The sequence below is a fragment of the Sus scrofa genome, chromosome 3 (assembly GCF_054392235.1).
Source record: "Sus scrofa isolate SSC_HxYL_T2T_F1_AM1 chromosome 3, Sscrofa_HxYL_maternal_Yorkshire_Landrace_v2.0, whole genome shotgun sequence".
Lineage (NCBI taxonomy): Eukaryota > Metazoa > Chordata > Mammalia > Artiodactyla > Suidae > Sus > Sus scrofa.
In genome coordinates, this window is record NC_139385.1 from 129,459,852 (window position 1) to 129,484,251 (window position 24,400).

General features: G+C 39.3%; 1 long non-coding RNA gene across 2 annotated transcripts in view; it reads right to left on the reverse strand.

The window, feature by feature from the left end:
* LOC110260049 (uncharacterized) overlaps positions 1-10,691 on the reverse strand; it is a 38,986-nt gene extending 28,295 nt beyond the window's left edge. Inside the window, exon 1 of one of the 2 annotated variants that reach the window (XR_002342829.2) lies at positions 10,442-10,691. This is a non-coding gene — a long non-coding RNA (uncharacterized LOC110260049). The remainder of the gene's footprint in view (positions 1-10,441) is intronic. The other variant, XR_014842496.1, reaches the window with a different exon arrangement.
* Positions 10,692-24,400: the final 13,709 nt, after the last annotated feature.

Consider the following 24,400-nt stretch of genomic DNA (forward strand, 5'->3'; position numbering starts at 1 on the left):
CTAAAAAGACAAAAGAAAAAGTAAAAAAAAAAAAAGGATGGAGTTTACCAACTCCCCTGCCAAATTCTGCCTTTTTTGCTTTTTGTGGTTAACTGATACACATGCATAAAAGATAAAAGAAAATTATAAGATTAATCCACTTGAGAACCTAAATGAAATGGATACATTTCCTGTAATTCAAACATTTAAAGTTGACTTAAGGTTATGAAAATCTCCATGAATAGATAGATAGACAATAGAATAAATAGACTGCTGTTTAAAAAGTTAACAGAAGTATTTCTCTGCTGTGCTGTGAGAAACTAGGAAAGTAATCTGTATACTTGCTTAGGCCTGTGTAACCAACAGGGCAGTAAGAAGCCCCTTAGAGAAAGCAGATTTCAGGGATGAAAGTCCGAGTTCCAGCTACCGCATTTGTGTGGAGATGTGCCACCCCTGGAGGATCTAGAGGTTATTTCTTGAAGGAAGCAGATACGTTTCATTGTGAATGTATTCTTTCTTACCGTATTTCCATTCTTACCCAAAACTAAGTCCTCTCCTATTGAGTAGGAAGATTGGGCAAGATAATGAAGGAAGTCGAGGAGTTCGGCTAGAGTTAGAAGACAGACATAACCTCACTTCAACATTTTGCAGGGTCCAGGCAATCACTTAGCTTTATGGCCTAGATTTTTTTTTTACCCATCAAATAAGAAAGATACCATTGGTCTGTTTATCTTACAGGTTTGTTTTTGAGGATTAAAAGAGAATGAACATCTGGTAATCAATAAAGTGCATTAATCTGAATGGAATGTGTGGAACAAAGATAAAAAATATGAAGACACATCAATTATGATGTATTAATAGCACCTGATCATCTCCAGGCCAGCAACCGCTTGCATCCCACCATCTTAAATATGCCCTGAGCACGTCTCCTGGTACTTGGGTCCTATGCAGAGTCGGTGCAGTGGCATCTCCAGCCATTTGTTCAATGTATGCTCAGTAAATGATTATTGAAATGAAAGAAGGTTAAGGATAACCTTTAATAATAAGGAAAATACTGAGTTCTGTTCATTACTCTCTGAGGAGGATGCCCTCCTTGTAAAAAGATTTTCTTTAAATGGTGAAGTGAATAAAAATATTGGTGTTAAAAAGAATAGGTACAGAGGGAGTTCCTGTTGTGGTTCAGCAGTAATGAACCTAACTAGTATCCATGAGGATGAAGGTTTGATCTCTTGCTTCACTCAGTGGATTAAGGATCCTGTGTTGCTGTTGCTATGAGCTGTGATATAGGTCACAGATGCAGCTCCAATCCCATGTTGCTATGGCTGTGGTGTAGGCCAGCAGCTGCAGCTCCGATTCAACCCCTAGCCTGGGAACTTCCATATGCCACAAGTGTGGCCCTAAAAAGACAAAAAAAAAATAGCTATAGAGAAAGCAACTATCTAGATTAACACCATTCAGAAGAGTCTAGGAGAGTTTAGAATTTGACATATATTTTCATAACCCTTGACAGTGATTGGTTTTATTCCAGTATTTCAAATGGTTTTGAAAAAAGAAGGTAATTGAGATTGTTTAAAAAAAAGTTAAATTTAGTGGTAAACTCTGAACATAAAAGCAACATTCTGTATGAAAGGCCTTTGAATTAAAAGATGAAGAGAAGGTGACTCTAATGAAATTTTATCTCTAGGGGCATATACTATTAAACTCCTTTATATAAGTGCTTTTTATTATCTTCTTATGTCTTATTCATTTGTATGTATTCACAGTATTTTATTCTAAGATTACCTATGTGGCTGCATAAACTTCTTGGTGTCTGTAGATTTTATATTTTAGTCGAATGTTTCTATATAAATGTTTTCACCAAATTACCAAATCAGTGACAATTTATGAAACATGAAGAGCTGAATTAATACACTCATTTGAAGAGAGGAAAAATGTTTCACTTCTCCTGAGCTCTTAAGTATTGAATTTTACTTTTTCTGAAGTGTTATAAAAGTATATTTCTAATTTTGTTCAATGTATGCTCAATAAATGATTATTGAAATAAAAGAAGGTTAAGGATAAAAAAACATATGAAAGAATAAAGACAGGTTTATATCAAGGATTTAGAGGACATGAGGCTTGGAAGATAATTTGAAGCCAAATGGTATAGTGTCTTGAAAAGTTTAGCTTGAGTGAGACCTCAGAGATCATCTGGTGTTTAATTAACCCATTAATCTTATTTTCATAGAAATTAGGTCCCAAGAATCCCTCCAATTTCTTTTTTATTGAAGTATAGTTAGTTTACAATGTTAGTTTCAGGTATGCAGTGAAGAATATAGTGTCGAAGAGTTCCCTTTCCTCCACAATCTTCTCCCCAACCCCAACATTTATTTGTGGGGTTTTTCTGATGATAGCCATTCTGACAGGTTGATATGATATTTCATTGTGGTTTTATTTGCATTTATTTAATAATTAGTGATGATGAGCATTGTTTCATATGCTTATTGGCTCACTTGTACATATTCTTTAGAGAAATGTCCATTTAGGTTTTATGCTCATTTTTTGATTGTGTTGTTTTGGGGGTTTTATTTGAAATTGAGATGTATAAGCTGTTTGTATGTTTTGGAAGTTAAGCCCTTATTTATGGCATCATTTGCAAATATTTTCCCTCATTCCATAGGTTGTATTTTCACTTTGTTTATGGTTTCCTTTGCTGTACAAAAGCTTTTAAGTTTAATTAGGTCCCATTTGTTTATTTTTGCTTTTGTTTCCATTACCCTAGGAGACAGACCTCCCCCCCCCAAAAAAAAAGTATTGCTACAATTTATATCAAAGAGTGTTCTGCCTAAGTTTTCCTTTAAGAGTTTTATAGTATCTGGTCTTACATTTAGGTCTTTAATCCATTTTGAGTTTATTTTTGTATATGGTGTTAGAGAATGTTCTAATTTCATTCATTTACATGTGTCTCTTTTCCTCAGTATCACTTATTGAAGAGACTCTCTTTTATCCATTGTATATTCTTACCTCCTTTATTTTATGTTAATTAATGATGAGTGAATTTATTTCTGGGTTTTCTATCCTGTTCTATTGTTCTGTGTGCCTGTTGTTTGCCAGTTCCATACCATTTTGATTACAGTAGCTTTCTAGTATAGTCTGAAGTCAGGGAGTGTGATTCCTCCAGCACCATTATTCTTCTCAAGATGGTTTTGTCTAGGAGTTCCCATTGTTTCTCAGTGGTTAGCAAATCTGGCTAGGAACCATGAGGTTGTGGATTTGATCCCTGGCCTTTCTCAGTGGGTTAAGGATCCGGCATTGCCATGAGCTGTGGTGTAGACCAGCAACTACAGCTCTGATTCGACTCCTAGCCTGGGAACCTCCATATGCTATCGGAGCAGCTCAAATGGCAAAAAGACAAAAAAAAAAAAAGACAAAAAACAAACAAACAAAAAGATTGTTTTGGCTATTCATGGTTGTTTGTGTTTCCATACAAATTATTTGTCCTGGTTCTGTGAAAAATGCCATTGGTATTTTGATAGAGATTACACTGAATCTGTAGATTGCCTTAGGCATTATGGTCATTTTAAAAATATTGATTCTTTCAGTCCAAGAACATGGTATATCTTTCCATCTGTTTGTGACCTCTTCAATTTTTTTCATCAGTGTCCTATAGTTTTCCAAGTACAGATCTTTTACCTCCTTAGTTTGTGCCTAGGTGTTTTACTCTTTTTAATGCATTGGTAGCTGGGACTGTTTCCTTAATTTTTCTTTCTAATACTTCATTGCTAGTGTATGAAACTGCAACATATCTCTATATATTAATTTTGTATCCTGAAAATTTGCCAAATTCATTGATGAATTCTAGCAGTTTTCTGGTGGAGTCTTTAGGATTTTCTACGTATAATATCATGTCATTTGCTAACAGTGACAGTTTAAGTTCTTCCTTTCCAATTTTGATTCTTTTTCTTCTCTAATTTCAGTGGCTAGGACTTCTAAAACTATGTTGAATAAAAGTGATGATAGTGGGCATCCTTGTTTTGTGCTTTGTTCCTAATCTTGGAATTATTTTAGCTTTCAACTGTGGAGTATAATGTTAGCTGTGGGTTTGTCATATATGGCCTTTATGATGTTGAGGTATATTCCCTGTGTTAACTTTCTGGAACGTTTTTATCATAAATGGGATGTTGAATTTTATCAAAAGCTGTTCTTCATCTGTTGAGATGAGCATATGGTTTTTATTCAATTTGTTAATATAGTGTATCACAGTGATAGATTCATGGATGTTGAAAAATTCTTACATCTCTGGGATAAATCCCAAAGTATTATTCTTTTAACATATTATTAGAGTCAGTTTGCTAATATTTTGTTGAGGATTTTGGTAACTATGCTCATATTGGCCTGTACTTTTCCTTTTTTGTGATATCTTTGTCTGGTTTTAGTATCAGGGTGATGGTAGCCTCATAGAATGAGTTTGAAAGTGTTCTTTCTCTGCAATTTTTGGAATTGTTTTAAAAGGATGTTAGCTCCCTCCAATTTCTTATGAACCCTTCCTGGGTGTACAAACTAGCATCCTTAGTAAGGAATTTTGTCTATAGGCAATGGTTAACCATTGGAGATTTTGAGTTGAATTAAAAGAATAACACAATCATAATTGTTTTGGGGAGATCTCTTATGGTGTCAGTGTCAATCTGGCTATGTAAACCCTTATTGGAAATATTAATAGAGTCTCAGAGTCTCTTGTAATGTGTCATATCTGGGGTAATAAAAGTCAAGACAAAGGTGATGTCCAAGAAAATGGAAGGAAAAGGGATAGAAGTAGAAATTTGACTTGGAGTCTCGTAATTTATACTGCAGTAGCTTGCCTCTACTACCAACCATGGCTTTACATCATCTGAAAAATAGTGTTGAACTAGATGAACACTAATAGCTCCAGCATCTGTGACTGACAGGAACACCTGGAAGTAGAAGGTCAAGACTAGAGAAATAGTGCAGACCATATGCCTGATCCAAGCTACTGCAATCTTATTCTCTTTCTTAAGAATTACAGAAATTGGGAATTTATAGTTGAGTTGTATTAATGGAGAATGTTAAACAGAAAGCCTGTACATTCCTGCCAGTGAGATCTAAAAATTCTTTAAGACTAATTATTTAAGTTTGCTCTCAAACCTACGCAGTAGCAGTACCCTGTCTTCTTCCAGAAAGTTCTCCTTTGTAAATTAAACCAGCCTAACTTGATTGCTTGTGTTTTCAAACAAAAAGAATTTAACTGAACCATGCTTGATAGACTAGACAATAGAAATTTTCTGGATGTATTTGAAGAGCATGTTCCATTAAAGAAATGTTACCCACTATCTATCTCTCTGTCTCTTTTTCTGTCTCTCTCTGTCTTACACACACACACACACACACACACACACACACACACACACACCAGGAAGTCTATAATTATGTTACCAAACTTTTGATTCCCTTGTGAGCAAAGCACACTTATCCAGAATAGTAAAAATGTCAAGCAACAAGAAAAGGCAACAAAAGCAAAAATTAAAAAGTGGGGAGTTCCCATTGTGGCACATCAAGTTAAGGATCTAACTAAAGTCACTGCGGAGATGAGAGCTCAATCCCTAGCCCAGTGTAGTAGTTTAAGGATCTAGCATTGCTGCAGCTATGGCACAGGCCACAGCTGCAGCTCACATTTGATCCCTGGTCCAGGAATTTCCGTATGCACAGGTGCAGCCAAAAAAAAAAAAAAAATAGGACTACATCAAACTAAAAAGTTTCTGCACAGCAAATGAAATAATCAATGAAACGAAAAGACAGCCTTTGGAATGGAGAAAATATTTGCAAGTCATATATATGATAATGGGTTAATATCCAAAATATATAAAGCACTCCCACAACTTGAAAACAAACAATATAATTTTAAAATGAGAATAGGAACTGAATAGACATCTTTCCAAAGAAGTTATTCAGATAGTCAACAGATACATGAAAAGGTGCTTGACATCTGTAATCATCAGTGAAATTCAAATCAAAATCACAATAAATCATCTCATACTTGTCAGAAACGCTATCCTCATAAAGATAAGCATTAAGTGTTGGTGAGGATATAGAGAAGAGGGAACCCCTGAGCACTGTTGGTGGGAGTGTAAATTGGTACAGCTGCTACAGAAAACAGTACGGACATACTTCAAAAAATTAAAAAGAGAACTACTGTATGATCCAGCAAACCTACTTCTGGGTATATATCCAAAGAAAATGAAAATATAATGTCAAAGAGATATCTGCACCCCTATATTCTTTTCAGCCTTATTCACAGTAGCAAATATGTGAAAGCCACCTCAGTGTGCATCAACAGATGAAGGGATAAAGAAGGTGTGGGAGATATATATACACATACACACACACATAATGGAATATTCTGCCATGAGAAAAAGAAAATTTTGCCTTTTGTAGCAACATGAATGGAACTTGGGGGCATAATGCTAAGTGAAATAAGTTAGAGAAAGATAATCACTGCATGACATCACTCACAAGTGAAATCTTTTTTTGAAATCAAATTCATAGAATAAGAAAGTAGAAAAGTGGTTACCAGGCGCTGGAGGTGCAGTGAGGGGATAAGGTGATGCTGGTACAAGGATAAAAACTTTTAGCTATAAAATGAATAAGGATCTAATGTGCAACCTGGTGACTGTAGTTGATAAGACTGTGTTGTAGAATTAAAATTTGCTGAGAGTAAAATTTAAATGTTCTCACCAGGCATGTGTGTGTATGTATACATATATGTGAGGTGATGGATGTGTTAATTACATAGGCGGAGTCCTTTCACAATGTATATGTATATCAAATCATCATATTGTACACTTTAATTATCTTACAATTTTAATTGTCAATTATAACCCAAGAAAACTGAAAAAACAAACAAACAAACAAGCAGGTTCAAATACTTCCCAGCTGTATAACCTTGGTATTTTACCTATCTTAGTCAAGGCTACCCATCCAGATAGCCTTCAGCATTATGATGTTATCCTGCTGCCTCAGGCTGATATATGACTACTTTCCTCATTGAAAAAGCAGTAAGGAAAAGTTGGTTCAGGAGATCTTAGCTTCATCCTTCCTTCAATTATATTTTTCTCTGTTTTATGCATGTTTTGTGTTTTGAGGCCCCTATTTTGTGGGGCTCTGAGTACACTAAGTTTCTCACCCAGTAGGCAGACCTAAGTCAAAACTTACAGTGTATTAGAGACAAAAAACTAAATTCTAAAGCAATTGCAAATCTTCTGATCTCACCTCTGAGCTCAGAACCCCTTAGAATAATGTGGGCTATAAAAAAGGGTAAAACTAGACTCTCCCTCTCTCCAGCTCTCTCCTAAAAGTCATCTTTGCCTTCCAAGGCACCACTCCCTGTCTGTGCCAGTACCCAGCACCCTCCTGTTTGCACAAAAATCCTCATGTAGATGTGTATATGTTGATAAAGAAGCATTAAAGCCAATATTTTACCAGTTTCATAAGCTGTCCTCATTTCCAACTATTAGCTCAAAAAAAGGAAGTAATGAGATTAAGACTTTACAGCAGACAGACTAGCAACAATTTTTTTTTTCAATGGCTGGTAGTTACTTATCATGGTTGGTAGGTATATGGGGATTGTTAGTGAGAGAATAAATTGATGCAGCATCCTTGATATTTGCTATAATTTAGTGGCTGTGTGATGATAAGCTTTATTTTCCTCTGTGGAAAAATGGAGATACTAATACTTACCTCCTCTTTTTGTTTCAAAGATTAAATGTAACACAGTAACTAGCATATAGTTGTGTTTAAGAAATATTACGTTCTGTTTTAGTCATCTTGGGCTGCCATAACAAAATACCATAGACTGGATGTCTTAAATTTTTTTTGGAAGTTCTAGAGCCTGGAAAGTCCCAGATCAAGATTCCAGCAGGGTAGCTTCATTATAAGGCCTCTTCTCCTGGCTTACAGGCAGCCCAACATCTCACTGTGTGCTCATATGACCTGTTCTTTGTGTGTTGGGGGTGGGGGGAGGGCATCTCCCTGATGTCTCTTGTTATAAGGTCACTAATCCCATCATAGGGGCCCCCACCCTTATAACCTCATCTAACCCTGATTACCTTCAAAAGGCCTCACCTCCTTGATCCATAGACATATAGATCGATTGAAAACATAATTGAAAATCCAGAAATAAACTCCCCCATTTATGGTCAAATGATTTTTGATGAGGATGCCGATGAAATTCAATGAGTAAAGAATAGTCTTTTCAGCAAATGATTCTAGTATAACTGCATATCCAAATGTAAAAAAAAAAAATGAAGTTGGATCCTTAGATTTCAGTCCTACATGTAGAGCACTCATAATCTTAGAAGGAAAAAGTGGGAAAAAAGACCTAAAAATCAGTGGCTTTTCTTGGACTCATGAAGCCGAGGTTGCAGGGCAAACAATTACCCCAAAGTCTGAACAGATTATAGAATCCAGAGAGTCATACGCTTATCTGAAGCAGAAGTGCCTGTAGCCATATATTGGTAGGAACATGAATGTGGTCATTTTGACAAATTGCTGGAGCTGAGTGTGGCGTAGTATGATAGGGAGAGACTCCCGAGGTCTGTCATCTTAGGGGTCACTCACACTCACACTTTCGTGGGCTTTACCTCCAGGAAACCCACAAAGTTCTCACAGTGAAGAACCAAGAAAGATAACCTCATGGCTCTGACAGGTGGTGGAGAAATTTCCTTATTTTGAAATACATCCAGTGTTCTCCACAACAAAGCCCTCCTCTCCAGGGGAAAGATTTTGCCAGAGCCTTATTCCCCTTGGGAGAAGTTCACTGCCTCCTGCCCCCAGTACATTTCCTATCTTACCCAACAGGGGAGGGGTCTAAGAAACACTTTTGAAGGTCACATACCAGAGATCCAAGCACACTAAATCACTGAGACATAACCAGAAAATCATAGAACGCTTTCCCTTCCAGACACCACCACCACATAAGCAGGGCTCTAATGTCATAGCAGATTACAGCTGAAAGGGCTACAAAATGTAGGCTCTACCTAAGGAGGACTTCTTGGGGTATCCCCTGGCCAGCACAGGAAACAAAAATAAAGGCACTTCAGAAATTAGAGGCCTCTGGCACCTACAGCTACAGCACACATTAAATAAACACAACCCAGCCCGTAGTAGACCTGCTTGGCTTCCTTTAATTTTTTTTCTTTTCTTTTTTATTCTTTTCTTTCTTTCTTTTTTTTTTTTTAGGGCTGCACCAGCGGCATATGTAAGTTCCCAGGCTAGGTTGGAGCTGCAGCTGCCAGCCTACACCACAGCCACAGCCAAAGCCAGATCCGAGTTGTGTCTGCAACCTACACTACAGCTCATGGCAACACTGGATCCTTAACCCACTGAGCAAGGCAAGGGATTGAACCAACATCCTCATGGATACTAGTCAGGTTCATTATCGCTGAGCCACAAGGAGAACTCCAGCTTCCTTTATTTTAGTCATTAGTAAATGTACTAAACTTATCATAAACTGTTTTACTGAACTTAGAGATAAAGCAAAAGATGACTAACCTCTCCAATATTTTTCATATTATATAAATGATTGTATTATTGTATCATTTTGTTCCTGCCTGTCTTTTTTTTTTTTTTTTTTTTTTTTTTTTTTTTTTTTTGCTTTTTAGGGCCATACCTGCAGCATATGGAGGTTCCCAGGCTAGGGGGTCTAATCAGAGCTACAGCTGCTGTCTAAACCACAGCTACAGCAATGCAGGATCCTTAACCCACTAAATGAGGCCAGTGATCGAACCTGCAACCTCATGGTTCCTAGTCGGATTCGTTTCTGCTGCACCAAGACGGGAATTCCTCTGCCTGTCTTTTTGCTCCAATTTCAGTCTAAGTCCTTTAAGGACAAAGAATCTGTTTTTCCTTCTGTACCTTCTGTGCTAACTCAGTGATGGGTGAGTGAAGGAATGAATGAATGAATAAACCAGCTTAAGATTATTTTTGGAGTGAGAAGGGAGCTCTTGGGGAGGTACTGCAGTTCTGGTTGTTATTACTGCTCTGATAGAACCTTCTGGGTCCTAGACATCCTCCTCCAGAGAAGGGGTGTGTTCAGTGGAGAATGGTCTAGAATCAGAAAGTCTGGTTTCTAGTCCTGAAAGTACCACAAGGTAGCTGTGTGGCCTTGAAGAGCTCAGTGATCTGGGATTTTTACATTTCGATAAAATAAGCCTTCCTTTCAGATCTATCATTACAAAGTTCTTAAAACCACTGGTTCTTATTAAAATGAGGGGAAAACCTATCGAAATAAATTATGAGTTTAGCAAATGAGTATTTCCTTTTTTATATCCTATTAATACCTAGGACTTAGTGCACACCCGCTACGTTCAAGCACTCTTTTAAATGCGTCACCTGTATTATTTGTTCCTATGAAATGAAACTGTTTCATTTCACCTTCACATATGAGGCATAGAAAGGTGGAGGAACTTACATAGCTGGTGGCAAAGCCAATTTCAGATCCAGGCAGTCTGGCTCCCATAGCTGTGCTCTTGATCTTAATGTTTCTCCCAGACACAAGGATAGTACCAGCCTTCCCTTCTGCCCTCAGAACCACTGGCCTCTTCCATGGCCATATACCTCATTTGAAAGATTAAACTCCTGCCTCAACACAAAGTGGTAAATCAGGAAGATGTTTGAGAGAACGGAATTCCCAGGAGAGCAAAGAGATATTTGCTAATGACTTCATTTGGGAAAGAGCCCTTGTTTTATTGGATATTACAAATCCTGGATTGAGAAATCAATGTGTGGATAAGCTTTTGACCTGACTTTTGAACAGAATGCTGTTCTTTTCCCCCAAACCTTATCAATCATGAGGTTGAAAGGTGAGCCTTGTCGTTGCAACATCGCCTATTTTCCTCCTATGGAGAGGGTTGCATTTGATTTAATATTAGGAAAGGTTCCCCTTCCAGTTATTTCGCATGAACTGGATTTAGGAAGCCGCCTTGACTCTACTTCTTCCCTTTCATCTCCTCAGATCACAAGAATATCAGCTAAAAGAAACATATTGAGATGGCTAAATAGCCTTTTACAGCTGGGTCAGGAAGAATAAATAAACAAGGGAACTTTCCATCATATGAAATGTGTACTTTGAGTCCAGCAAAGTATACAGAGTAACAAGTAAGATAAAGATGATTCTAGAACTAACAGAGATGTGATCAGCATTCAGTATGGCTGAGCCTTCTTCCTGCAAATCCAGCCACATTTTCCACACGTTTTTTTCCCCGTTCCTACCTTCCTGTTTCTCCCTTCAGCTCTTCTCTCCCTCTGTCCTTTCCTTTCCACGTAGCCCCTGGACTGTTATTGTCACATTTCCTGCTCCTGGGTCACTGAAGAAAGGAGCTTTACGTGAGAACATGTAAAAAATCCTGCATATCCGCCTATGTATAACATATATTCACACTTTGATTTTTTTCATCCATGTATTCATTCATTCATTCAGCAGGGTGATTACTTAGTGCTTGTTCAGTCTGAACAGTTCTTACCCTACCTCCCCATATGCATATGTAAATACCTTAGGGAAAATGTGTGCTTGTGTTTCTCTAAGGACATTAGATTTCAGCTGGGGGGGGGGCCCAAAATAGCAGGAATCAGGGGCATAGTCTCTTTTTTTAAAAAAATGATTTTTTTCCATTATAGCTGGTTTACAGTGTTCTGGCAATTTTCTACTGTACAACAAGGTGACCCAGTTACACATTCTTTTTTCTCACATTATCATGCTCCATCATAAGTGACCAGACATGGTTTCCCAGTGATATACAGCAGGATCTCATGGCTTATGCATTCCAGAGGCAATAGTTTGCATCTACTAACCCCAAATTCCCACTCTATTCCACTCCCTCCCCCTCCCCCTTGGCAACTACAAGTCTGTTCTCCATGTCCATGATTTTCTTTGTGGAAAGATTCATTTGTGCTATAAATTGGTACAACCACTAGGGGCATATTCTTGATTGTTTACCACTGATCATGGATTCAGGGTCTGGTAGGAAACAGGCCTACAAATTACAGGCTGTGGGAAACCAGCTGTTTGGGAAAACTAGAAGAAACAGAAGCTTTCCTGTCTGGTACTTCTGTTGGCCTTTCTGGAACTTTCTCTTTGAGCTCTGGGAAAAGCTCCGGCACAGGTGGAAACCACTGTGTCTCTCTCTCCTTAGTGCTTATCTGTTCACGGAAAAGGCCTTACAAGCTTGGGAAACTTTTCTGATGCCAACCCACTGACTCATAGAGTATCACAGATAGGATACTAGACATGAAATATAATCATACCTCACAAAAGATATGATTATAAAGCATTATGTAAGGTTTTAGCACAAAACTATCTAGAATACAGTGCCAAAAGCAGAACAACAGTAAGGTTGGCTTTTGACCAACCTTAGTACACCCTCCTGTTTATTACTGAGCACCTCTGAGCAGCATGGTGTCAGGTGCATTCCTGGTCCTTTGGGCACTTATTACCAAGTTGGGGAGGCTAAACAGGCACAAAGCAGGAGTTCCTGTCATGGCTCAGTGGAAACGAATCTGACTAGCATCCATGAGGACGTAGGTTAGATCCCTGGCCTCACTCAGTGAGTTAAGGATCCAGCATTGCCATGAGCTGTGGTGTAAGTCGAAGATGCGGCTCGAATTCTACGTTGCTGTGCCTGTGATATAGGCTGGTGGCTAAAGTTTTGGTTTGAGACCTAGCCTGGGAGTCTCCGTATGCCACAGGGGCAGCCCTAAAAAGACAAAAAACAAAACAAACAAAGCAAAAAACAGGCATAAAGCAAATCATGAATGCAGCATGTTAACATGAAACTAGCCCTGCATTTGAAATCTTAAAGACTGGCTGTGGCCCCAAATTGCACCACTTCTTAACTGTGAAACCTAGTTAAGAAACATTGTAAAGATTTGCTTCTGATATTATATAAATTATATATGAATAGAAAATATTTTTATGTTTTTTAGAGAAGAATGCAAAGCAGAGTAGAATTCCTTGTCAGGTTTAATAAAATCCTGTGAGGTAAGCCAGTGGTTTGCAAACAACAAATTGTCACCCATTGGTGGATCATGAAATCAATTTAATGGGTGGTGATCAGCTTTTTTTTTAATGAAATGGAAGAGAATTAAAAAAAATCAGTGTATCTCACATGTAGTGAGTTTTGTTTGTGTGTGTGTGTGTGTGTGTACTGTATTGTAATGGGAAAGTTTCTTAGTCTGGATCATTTTCAAAAAGTTTGAAAAATGCTGAGGAGACTGCATGCTCTGTCCACTTGAATATTTATAACATCATTTGAACTTGGCCTTGTTACTTCTTAAATAATTCCATAGTTAGATTCTTAACTCCTCAACCGAGCATTTCTTGATTTCTACAGTTTCTCAGCTCCCAGGGCCATGCCTATAGACATCTTGCTCTCAAGGATCTAACCAGGAAAGGAGAATGATCAAAAGCAATTAGGAAATAGGATATTTACAGGCCAGGCCAGATAATAATTAGTGTTTTAGTAACATAATGTTGCAGAGGGCATGAAACGGAAATATTCGGGAAGATTTCTAATAAGTCCATTAAGAGCAAATCCTAGGAACAGGGGCTTACAGGGGCAGCACCAGGCAAAACAGGTAAACCCCTTGCCAGTCTCATGCCCAGAAGCTCCTGCCTGCTTGGCTGAGCCCAGCATCTAGCTCTCAAGCATAGCCCAGATATCCTCTCCGTGGTATCATCTTCCCTCAGCCCCGACCCTGGCCAGTTACTTTGTACAGTAACTATGGGCCAGGTAAGGGCAAGAGACAGGCAGCAGAACAGCCTGTAACTTGAGACTTGCTACATTCCTCCTGTTCTTGGGCTTCTGCACTTGAAGTGAACCTTTGCCATCTGGGTGTTCTCACATCTCTGCACCGATGAGCTATCAGTGACACATCCTGCCCAGCAGCCCTTGGTGTGGCTCCACTGCTAAGACACTGTTAGGGCGAGGCAGGTCTCTGGGACAGTGCTGAAGGCTCTGTATCAGGAGTTAAGTTCATGTCACAGGTCTAATGTACTTTAGGAAATCTAGCCTCGAAACATCCCTAAAAGCATGGCTTGAGCCCATAGCCTTAAGACGTTTTTCTCAGCTCCCTGTCCTCATCTTTCCTCTCCCTCCCTCTCCCTCTCCCTCTCTCCCTCCCTCTCCCTCTCCCTCTCTCACACACACAGCAACACCCTGAGGAAGACCTGATTTGAGGGCTGGAGTATAGACATTTGAAGCCATTTCCTGCATTCTTTGTGTAGCACAAATTCCCTGTCAGGACAATTGGTGGCAGACCTGCAACTCAGCACTCATTCTCAGGCTCACCCCAGGATTTTTATTTATTTATTTATTTATTTATTTATTTATTTATTTTATCTTATTATTATTATTATTTTTTTTTTTTTTTTGCTTTTTAGGTCTGCATCTGCAGCATGTGGATGTTGCCGGGCTAGGGGTCAAATTGGAGCTGGAGTTGGAGCTGCTGGCCACAGCTACAGCCACAGCAACACAGGATCTGAGCCGTATCTGCAACCTACACCACAGCTCATGGCAACACCGGATCCTTAACCCACTGAGCAAGGTCAGGGATAGAACCTGTGTCCTCATGGATGCTAATCAGATTCGTTAACTGCTGAGCCAGAATGGGAACTCCCCAGGATTTCTTCATACAAAGGAGCAGTAAGCTGTACTATTCCTTAAAGGATAGTGATAGTCTAACATCTAACATCATGGGCCAAAGAACCAAAAACAGGGTCAGCCTGACCACAGTTACCTCCTCATGACTTACCCAGTGAGGTCAGGTTGGGGTGGTGGTTGCTGGCACTTGGTTGTCACCCACACCAAGCGCTCACAGTGCTGCCCAGCCTCCCCAGTCTTCTTGAAATCCTCTCTCCTGAATGCACAGACAATAAGCTGTGCTAAGAGGGCATCCGACCTCTGCAGACGGCAGGCACTAGTGCACTAAGTTTCTAGGAGGTTCCTACTGGTGCTCCAGAGTTCCCTGTGGATGAGAATAACTCCAACCCCTTGTAAAATGTTTACTCCCAAAGAATCCAAAAACCTGCTTACTCCAGGCTAGTCACCAGGCTAGGAAGTTTAAAGGTACAGAGATGAAGAAAGTATGAACCTGATCCTCTAGTTGTCACAGTAAGCAGCTTAACTAAGGAGTTGTCAGTGTCCATTGATGAATTTCAGGGGGCTTCACAACTTCTTGAAGTTCTATGAAAAACTTGCTGGGCATTGGTAGATATTATCAGATGATCAAGGTTAGGGATCTGTGGCCCCCAAAATTTTAAGAACAATTCATTTTATCAACTGTAATTTGTATATATTTTCATGTTAAGAAGAGTAGCCCTGTAAGCCTGGGTAAAAATGAAAGAAAAGACCTCCTGGGTAGCAGAAGCTGGCTTCTATCTGATTTACGGCCCCAACATCCGTTTAGAAAGAGGTCAGTTAACAGATTCTAGCAGTCAGGATGTTACCACCTCAGTGGGAATATGTACCCTGTGGAAGATCAATTAGAACTGCTTTGGCCAAATCTAAGGGCTGACCTTCAGTTCCTTAAAATGCAGCGTCACATGTCATGAATCCCTTTACCATTTGTGTAAGCATTCATTTCTATCCTATTGTAGCTGCCTGCTCGAAAACAGGTGTGTTGAAGATAGCTGATTTGTCGTGCAGTGCAGCCAGTCCCACTGTTTCTGTCATCAGGGTGAAGAGTGTAGACTGCCCCGTGGAGGTTTCTGTCCCTCCCGCTGCCACTGTTGAATATGTGGAGAGAAAAGCCTACATTGACTTCACCCTGTCCAGCAAGGCCGTGACATTTCTTACTGAGCTGGCTTCCTGCAATGCAGAGTCCCATGGCAGGTACAGCTCAGGGGTAGAGCACTTGACCGCAGAGTCCCAGGTGGCTAACTGTTCTTTGATCACCTTGTGTATTTGCAGTCTGATTCTTTAAAATGTGAATCTAAGCAAAACTAAAATGTATTCTTTGAAATTGGGATGTTCTTCTCCTTTGTTGTGAGAGAGGCAGTCTTTGTTGCTGAGAACCTGAGGAAAAAGAATTGCCTGATGTCCTCTAAATTACTAAATAACTTTTACACAATTGTGTAATCTAAATCAAGGTGTTTTTATCAGAAGATTAACTGTGGCCTTATTTCACAGCCTGTAGCTTTCCTGAGTTCAACGAAGGTTAATGCCGTATCAAATTAGGATTGCTTCTTTCTCTTTGTATGAAAATACCTAATTATTTAAGTATTATGTTCCTTACAGATAATTAATACCAGAAAAACTAATTTATTCACTTTTAAAAGCAGTGGTCTGACAACAAGCGAAAGATTTGGGCTATAGAAAATATAAGCTGTCCTCTATTCATCCTTTCCAGTATTCTAAATCAATAAATGTCTCTACTGAGTCATTACTGATTGAAACAATGGAAAATAGGAAAAGTTAACAGTTAACTATACCATGTGACTTTAGTTACATAATGTTGATTCTGGGGCGCTATATAAAAGTTATATAAAATAAGCTCTGGTTGGCTGCCAAAATAATAGAAAATAGTATCAGGCAGCTTTATGACCAGTGAAAATCTAAGATGACAATTTAAAAATATCCATTTCGTTTATGATGCTGCATTTCAAATATACATTTAGATGGTAATGGAAACAGTGATTAAAGTTGGCCCAGTGACATTTCTCATAGAGCTGAGAAAATGAGAAATATATTCTTTCCTTCTTAGCTTTATGTTTCATTGGTATGAATTGCTCGGTTCTTTTGCTGAAGAAGTGAGCTGGTGGTCCATGTACCAGAGCATTTATATTTCCAATTCTAAACTACTTCATTTTCCTAAACCCAAAGAATGTTACTGGTGTGAAAATTATACCTCATTACTGAATCATAAAGAAAGGAATTAAAAAGTAGGCTCTGTTCTTTTGCTCAGAGGAGAACAATGTTTTATAAAGTGTAGAGCTAGAAGGAATTTCACATGACACAAAGGAAGAACATTTTCTAAGTCTGACCAGACAGTTAAAAAAAAAAAAAAAAAGCTAAAACCATCTATCCATCTATTGCACTAAGACAATGTGAATTTTTTTCTTTCTTTATTCACTAAATGTTTTGAGGTTTGTGAGTGCAGTGTGTGTGTGTGTACACAAACAGAACTTTTGCAAATGATTCTGTAATAGAAGTTATCTTTGTTAATCTTTTAAAATGCATGCCAGGTAAAAAGAAAACTACACTCTTGAAATGCCAGTGTCCTGTTCAAATCCAACTGTGCACCAGGAAGCATTGCTATTAAGACTATCGTCTAATACAAATGATGATCTTTCCAAGGAACAACAGAAACTTCACTGGAGGTAAAATAGTCTATTTGTCACATCTTATAGGAAACTGAAGCTTGGGAAGGGAATAAGTTGTAAATGATAGATGAGAACTAATAGGTTATGAGCCTCCATCAATCAAGACATACGATTCAGTATTTGCCACCAAAGGTGATGAAGATGCCCACACTTATGATACAGAAGACGAAAAAGATATGTTCAACAGATTCACTCATTCAACAAACGTGTCATGTCATGTCACTTGAGACATCCAAATGGAGATGTTTTGGTGTGCCTGACACTGGGATGACAAAAATGAAAAGGCAGGATCTTTGCCCTTAAATATCAGAGTAATGAAGAGATGGGTGGCCAAATGGACAATTACAATACAACCAGATATTACTATAATGAGAATACAGGGAGCATTAAAAGTGGCAACTAAATTTGTTGGGGACATCAGGGAAGGCTACAGAGAGGATTTGAAGTTTGTCAAACTGCTGTGAGGAGAGTGTTCCAGGCAGAGAGAAGGGCACCTTCAAGGATTCAGAGAGATGAAAGACCTTTAAATATTCAGGGAACTACACAATGAATGTTGTGGCTGTAGCTAGGGTGCGGGGAGGCTATTGCAATGAACAGGAGAAATGTGTCCAGATCAGTAGCAGTGGAGACGGGAAGGAGAAACAAATAAAGGAGATATTAAGAAAGTATATCTGGAGTTCCCATCATGGCACAGCGGAAACAAATACGACTAGGAACCATGAGGTTGTGGGTTTGAGCCCTGGCTTTGGCCTTGCTCAGCAGGTCAAGAATCTGGCGTTGCTGTGAGCTGTGGTATAGGTCACAGATGTGGCTCGGATCTGGTGTTGCTGTGGCATAGGCCGGTGGCTACAGCTAGGATGAGACCCCTAGCCTGAGAGCCTCCAAATGCTGTGGGTGCTGCCCTGAAAAGAGAAAAAGACGAAAGAAAAAAGAACAAAAGAAAGTATACTTGACTAGGGTTTGTGATCAACAGGAGGTAGGAGTAAAAGTAGAAGGCTCTGATGACTCCCGGGATTCTGACTTGGGCACACCGAGGACGCTGTTTACTAAAATAGGGGATGTTCATGGCAAAGATATTTAGATTCAAGAATGGGTGAGATGCTGTATTCAGTTTTGAATATGTTGTGTTTGAGATGCCTGCAGGCCATCCAGTTGGATGGCAATTATATGCATCGGTAAGGATCTCAAATAAGAAAACTAGGCTGAAAATAGAAATGAGGAGCCATCAGCATCCTGAAGCCACAGGACAAATGAGATAGACAGTAGCAAGAGCAGAGCCCAGGAGAAGACTGACATTTAAAGAACAGATAAAGCAGTAATTGTAAAGTAGATTGCAAAGATGCTGTATACAGGATAGGCGGAGAACTCGCAGAATGTAATGACATGAAATACATGGGGAGAGTGGGATTTCAAGAACAAGATAGCACATAATGTGTCAAAAGTTGAAGTTAAGTCAAGCAGAATATAGACTGAGGTGTTGACCCTGGGTTGTTAAATAAGCTTTATCATCCTTAATAAAGCAGTTTTCATGGGCTTTAGTGGTAGAGAGGGCCTACCCCAGGTTGCACTGATCTGAGACGTGAATGAAAGTGAGAAAAGAGAGGGGATATCTATGTGAACTGCATTTTGCAAGAGCTGTGGGAAGATCAAGAAGGAACGGAGGGTGGTAGTTAGCGATTCAGTATCAAAAACATTGTTTAAGATAGCAGGGGTTTGACAAGTTTTATGTATGCAAACAATATAGTTTTCATCACTTTAGATGTGCATTCTTGGTTGACGAATGCTGAAATGGTGATAATATTAACATTTATTGAATGCTTCCTCTGTTCCAGTGGGCACTTTACATATTTTACCTCATTTAATTCTCACAACAACTCTTATGAGGTAGCTGGTATTAGCACCCCTATTTTGCAGAGGAGAAAATTGAGGGACAGAGAAGTAAAGTATATCTCGAGGCATACGGTTGTAAAACAACAAAGTCAAAATTGAACCAGAAGTCTCATCTCAAAGTCTGTCAAGTAATAAAATCATTCTTATCACCCTTTTAGAGATGAGAAAACTAAGTCTGAGAGGTTAAACAGCTTACCTACTACACGAGGCCAATCAATGAATTTCAGGGCAGGGTGCACACAGCATGCCTGATTCCAAAGCTTGGAACAGTCATGTGCTGATGGAGCAGAGCGTGGAGGTAAGAGAGGACACAACATGTGGGAGGAGAACCTCCAAAAGCAGAAGAGGATGACAACACGAGTGAAGCAATTAGTCTGTTATCTGAAACATGTGAACGAATCCAGGAATGTACACGTCACAGGGTTGGAAAGAAACTCTTCCAGGCCAACCCTGCTGCTTTCTTAACGCACCACAAGCAAAGCCAGACAGGTAAATGTATTTCCTGTCCAGGGGAGGAGGTCAGAGTCCAGGGGGAGGTGAGAAGAGGAATGGAAGTAAACTATCATTCACAGCTTTTTTTGCTATTGCTCAGCACTTGTGACCACCAAGAATGTTCAATCCAAACAGAATGGCCTCCCATCTCCACCTGCAAACACCTCTCTGCAGGCTCTCAGAGCACCAAGATAATATTCACCCCAGCATCCTTGCCACAGAAAGGATGGGTCTGATGCAAGTCTTGATGTCTCCAGTGGAATTGTCATTGGCAGACAGCATCTTATCTTGACTTTCCTTCGGGGGAAGCTGATGTTGTCATTCCCCTCCCAGATTGTCAAATACAACTGTTGGGCTATTTACCCAAATACTGAGAAAAGAATAAGCCCTTTAAGCCTGAAGAAGAAGCAAAGAAGAAGAAGCAAAAGCCCATCATTTTCTTCTACTTACTATTCTGTTTTCTGATTTCTTTTTTTTTTTTTTTTTTTAGGAGGGCGAGGATAGTGGCATCTGTATCTTTCCCATGTGGCTAGCTAGCACAGTGGCGAGTCCTAAGAAGCACCCAGGAAAGAACTACTGACAGGATGAATAACAGAAAGAGCATAAAGTTCATAAATGCAAGATGATCTTGCCTTTTGCAGCTGGTCTTTCAAAGAAGCTTCACCTCCAAACCAGAAACTGAGCCTAGAAAAACAGGCACCGGGGTCCAGAGAGATGAGCAAACAGGAACGTCAGTCCTCTCCTCCCAAACTCCTCACTGCCTGCCAGAGTTTATCACTCCCTAACCCTTAGGAAGTTTATCATGTGACAACTACAAGAGTTATTTGGGTGAATTAAATTCTCACCCAAAGTTTAAAGGATGTAAATCTAATTTTTTTTTTCAGGAAGGTGGGGGCAGACAAGAGTGAGATAGCAAAAAATAGCAAACTGTTTCATTTAGCTAAGTTTGTCTCTAGTTTCTTCAAGACACACCATTACTGGAGTTCCTGCCGTGGCACAGTAGGTTGGGGATCTGGTGTTGTCTCTGTGATAACAGAGGTTTGAGCCTCGGCCCAACGCAATGGATTAAAGATCTGGTGCTGCCACAGCTGTGGTGTAGGTCGCAACTACAGCTCAGATTCAATTCCTAGACAGGGAACTTTCATGTTTTGCAGGTGAGGCCAAAAAAAAAAAAAAAAAAAAAAAAAAAAAGGAAAGAAAAAGACACCATTAATGACAGCTGAAGTAAATAAACATGCAACTGTGCATTGACTATTAACTGATGTGTTTACATCAGAGAAAAATAATTTTGCTTCTTGAATCTGATTGGCCAACATAGGCAATACTTGAATTGTCAGCTTCCTATGGCTGTATTTATTTGTCTTGGATATTTCTGGAATCATGACTTGGGTTTTTCCATGGTGTACTCCCTAGCTTGCCACTTGGCCACTGTGGAAAAGAGCGTGGCAATGCACTCTTGGGCATTTATCTCAGAGCGATAAAAACTTATGTTCCCACAAAAACCTTTATACAATGTTCATGCTAGCTTTTTCTTAATAACGAAACATTTGGAAACAACCCACATGTCCTTCAAAGGGTGAAGTGTTAAACATACTAGTGATTTATCCACACCATGGAATACTACTCAGCAATTAAAAGGAACAGTTATTGATACACACCATACTTTTTATGAGTCTTAAGGTAATTATGAATGGAGAAAGTAAGCTCAAAAGTTTATGTGCTTTTATATAACATTCTTTAAATGACAAAATTATAGAATTGGAGAACAGATGAGTGGTTGCCAAGGGTTAAGGAGAGGGATTGAGAGACAAGTAGTTGCAGGGTTCAGAGGAGTTTTATTATGGAACAGATTTTGACTGTGAGGCATTCACACAAATCTACATTGCATAGAACTATATGCACACACACCACACACCAGTGGATGTAAAACTGGTATTTACAGATGTCATCCACTCGTGTGTAAAGTCCATGGAATGTTTCCGTTTTCCTGCTTGTGAGACTGCGCTATAGTTTTACAGATTGTTCCCATTGGGGAAATCCAGGTGAAGGGTATGCAACCCCTCTCTGTATCATTTCTTACAACTGCATGTGAATACGCACCTATCTCAAAAAGCATTCAAAAGAGATTGCCATGTAGGCTGTCCCTTTTCATACTTGGATCACTCCAGAATAGATTCTGGGGAAGAACTGTTGAGTACACTAAAATAGGAATATAAAGTTATTTGGACTTTCTTAAAACTAAAGACAAATGTATGCTGAACAATGTTTGTTGAATAAATGTAGGATGACTGAATAAACACATGGAAAGATCTTTTTTTCATTTTCTGCCAACTTTTTAATAATGTCAATTTCTAAATCAGTGACTCACCCCATACTCTAGACTCGAAGCTCTGTAATCACCTCACCTTCACCTGTATTCTAGTATCCCACATTCTAAATGTCTCTCCATCCAAAACACCACCATTCTTCTTTTTTTGTTTTTGTTTTTGCTTTTTAGGGCTGCACCTGCAACATATGGAAGTTTCCAGGCTAGGGGTCCAATCAGAGCTACACCTGCCGGTCACAGCCACAACAACGCAGGATCTGAGCGACGTCTGTGACCTATACCACAGTGTATGGTGACTCTAGATCCTTAACCCACTGAGCGAAGCCAGGGATCAAACCCGCATCCTCATGGATCCTAGTTGGGTTCATTAACCACTGAGCCATTAAAGGAACTCCAAGAACCCCACAATTATTCTACTTCAGAAACCTTCAACTCAGAAAACCAACACCTGACCCTCACTTCCGCTAAGCTCTCTTTTCAGCCTCATCAAGATCTTCGATCCCCGAACCCTCTCCTAATCTGTTCTTGTCTTACTGCCTTTAGTCCCTCTCATCTCTAGCTTCCAGCTCATAGTGCATCCCTCCAAAGACCACTACCCTTGGTACCTGACCATTTTGTTCTTCTTCACATTCCTCCATCTCTCCCAAATCCCGGTTTACTCTGGCCATCCAGTAGCTGTGTTTCAAGGCTGTATGTCTCTGCAGGAGAAAATGCCCATGGAATTCTCAGGGTCATTTCAAACACGTTACCTCCAACTTCAGTTAGACACTCAACTCTCCTTGACCATGGTTTCTCTGTCCTAGTCTTAGTTTCTTTCCCCCATTGAAGTATCTATTTCCAACCTTTACCACATTTCCCAATGCCTCATTTCCCAACTCCTTTGAGAAAAAAAAGCAAAAAAAAAAAAAAAAACTCCTTCAATTATTCTCCTTTCTACCATCAACTTTCTCCTTCTCCATAGCCTCAAAATATATCCGTGTTTCCATCTTGCCAGAATAAATTCTTCTCTAGGATCATCTCTTCAGACTACTCCAAAATTTTCAGAGTCTCCTCTTTTTTTATCTCCCATTTACTTCCCAACTTGCTGTGATCTGGCTTTAGGCCTCAAACCTTTTCCAAAAACAAGATTTCAGATACTTTCATGATTTCAAAAGCCAACAGACATTTTCCATCCCTTGATCCCACTGAACCTCTCTGAAGCATTGGACCCTTCTGCTTAAAATCCTTACCTGGGCATCTTTAAGGCCACTTGTCATAACATGCAAGATAAGGGGCTTTGGGGGACCTCGGCCCCATGTTAATGGATGGGGTGAAGAGCCAAGAGAAGGCCCTGCCAGGATATAGGGAGCTCACAGGGATATGCAACCAGTCTCCAAAAAGGGATGTCAGGATTACAATTCACAATGCCAAGTGACAGTTGTCTTACAAATAGATTTTATGCCGAGAACATGACTTATTTTAGGTTGAACCATACGAAGTTTTCAAAATTCAGTTATTTGTGACCTACAAAAATGCCAATGTCATATATGGTTTAAAGTAATAGTTAGACGCTAGTGTTCTGCTAGGTGCTGTTGTTGTAACCAAGAGAAATTCCATCCTGGTTGAAGCACAGGGCAACAGAATAGGGACTGGCAAGGGCTAGGCATTGCATCATCTGTGCAGTTTCCAGTAAGTGGAGCTCAAGTGCACACCGTGGTTTCAGCACACATGATAATTATAATGATATATAAAGCTAATATTTGTATCATCACTGCCTACTTTCATCAGATACACTGTTGACCTATGTTAATTCACGTAATCCTTATAACAACAGCAACCTTACAAGGAAGGAATATGATTATTGCCATTTTCATAGTGTGGAAACCAAGGCCTAAGAAAGTCAAATGACTTGTTTAAGGTTGTGCAACTAATAAAGTGCTAGAGTAGGATTAAAACCTGGGCAAGCTAGCCCTGAATATCACTTTTTAAAATTTTTTTTATTTTATTGAAGCTTAGTTGATTTACCGTGCTGTGTTCATTTCTGCTATATAGCAAAGTGATTTAGTGTGTGTACATATATGTACATATTCTTTTTTTCATATTATTTTCTGTTATGGTTTATAATAGGATATTGCATATAGTTCCCTGTGCTATACAGGAGAATCTTGTTTATTCATTCTATATATAATAGTTTGAATCTGCTAATCCTAAGCTCCCAATCCATCCCTCCCCCACTCTCCCCTTGGCAACCACAAGTCCATTCTCTGTGTGTGTGAGACTGTTTCTACTTCACTTAGTATGATAATCTCTAGGTCCATTCATGTTGCCGCAAATGGCATGGTTTCATTCTTTTCATAGCTTAGTAA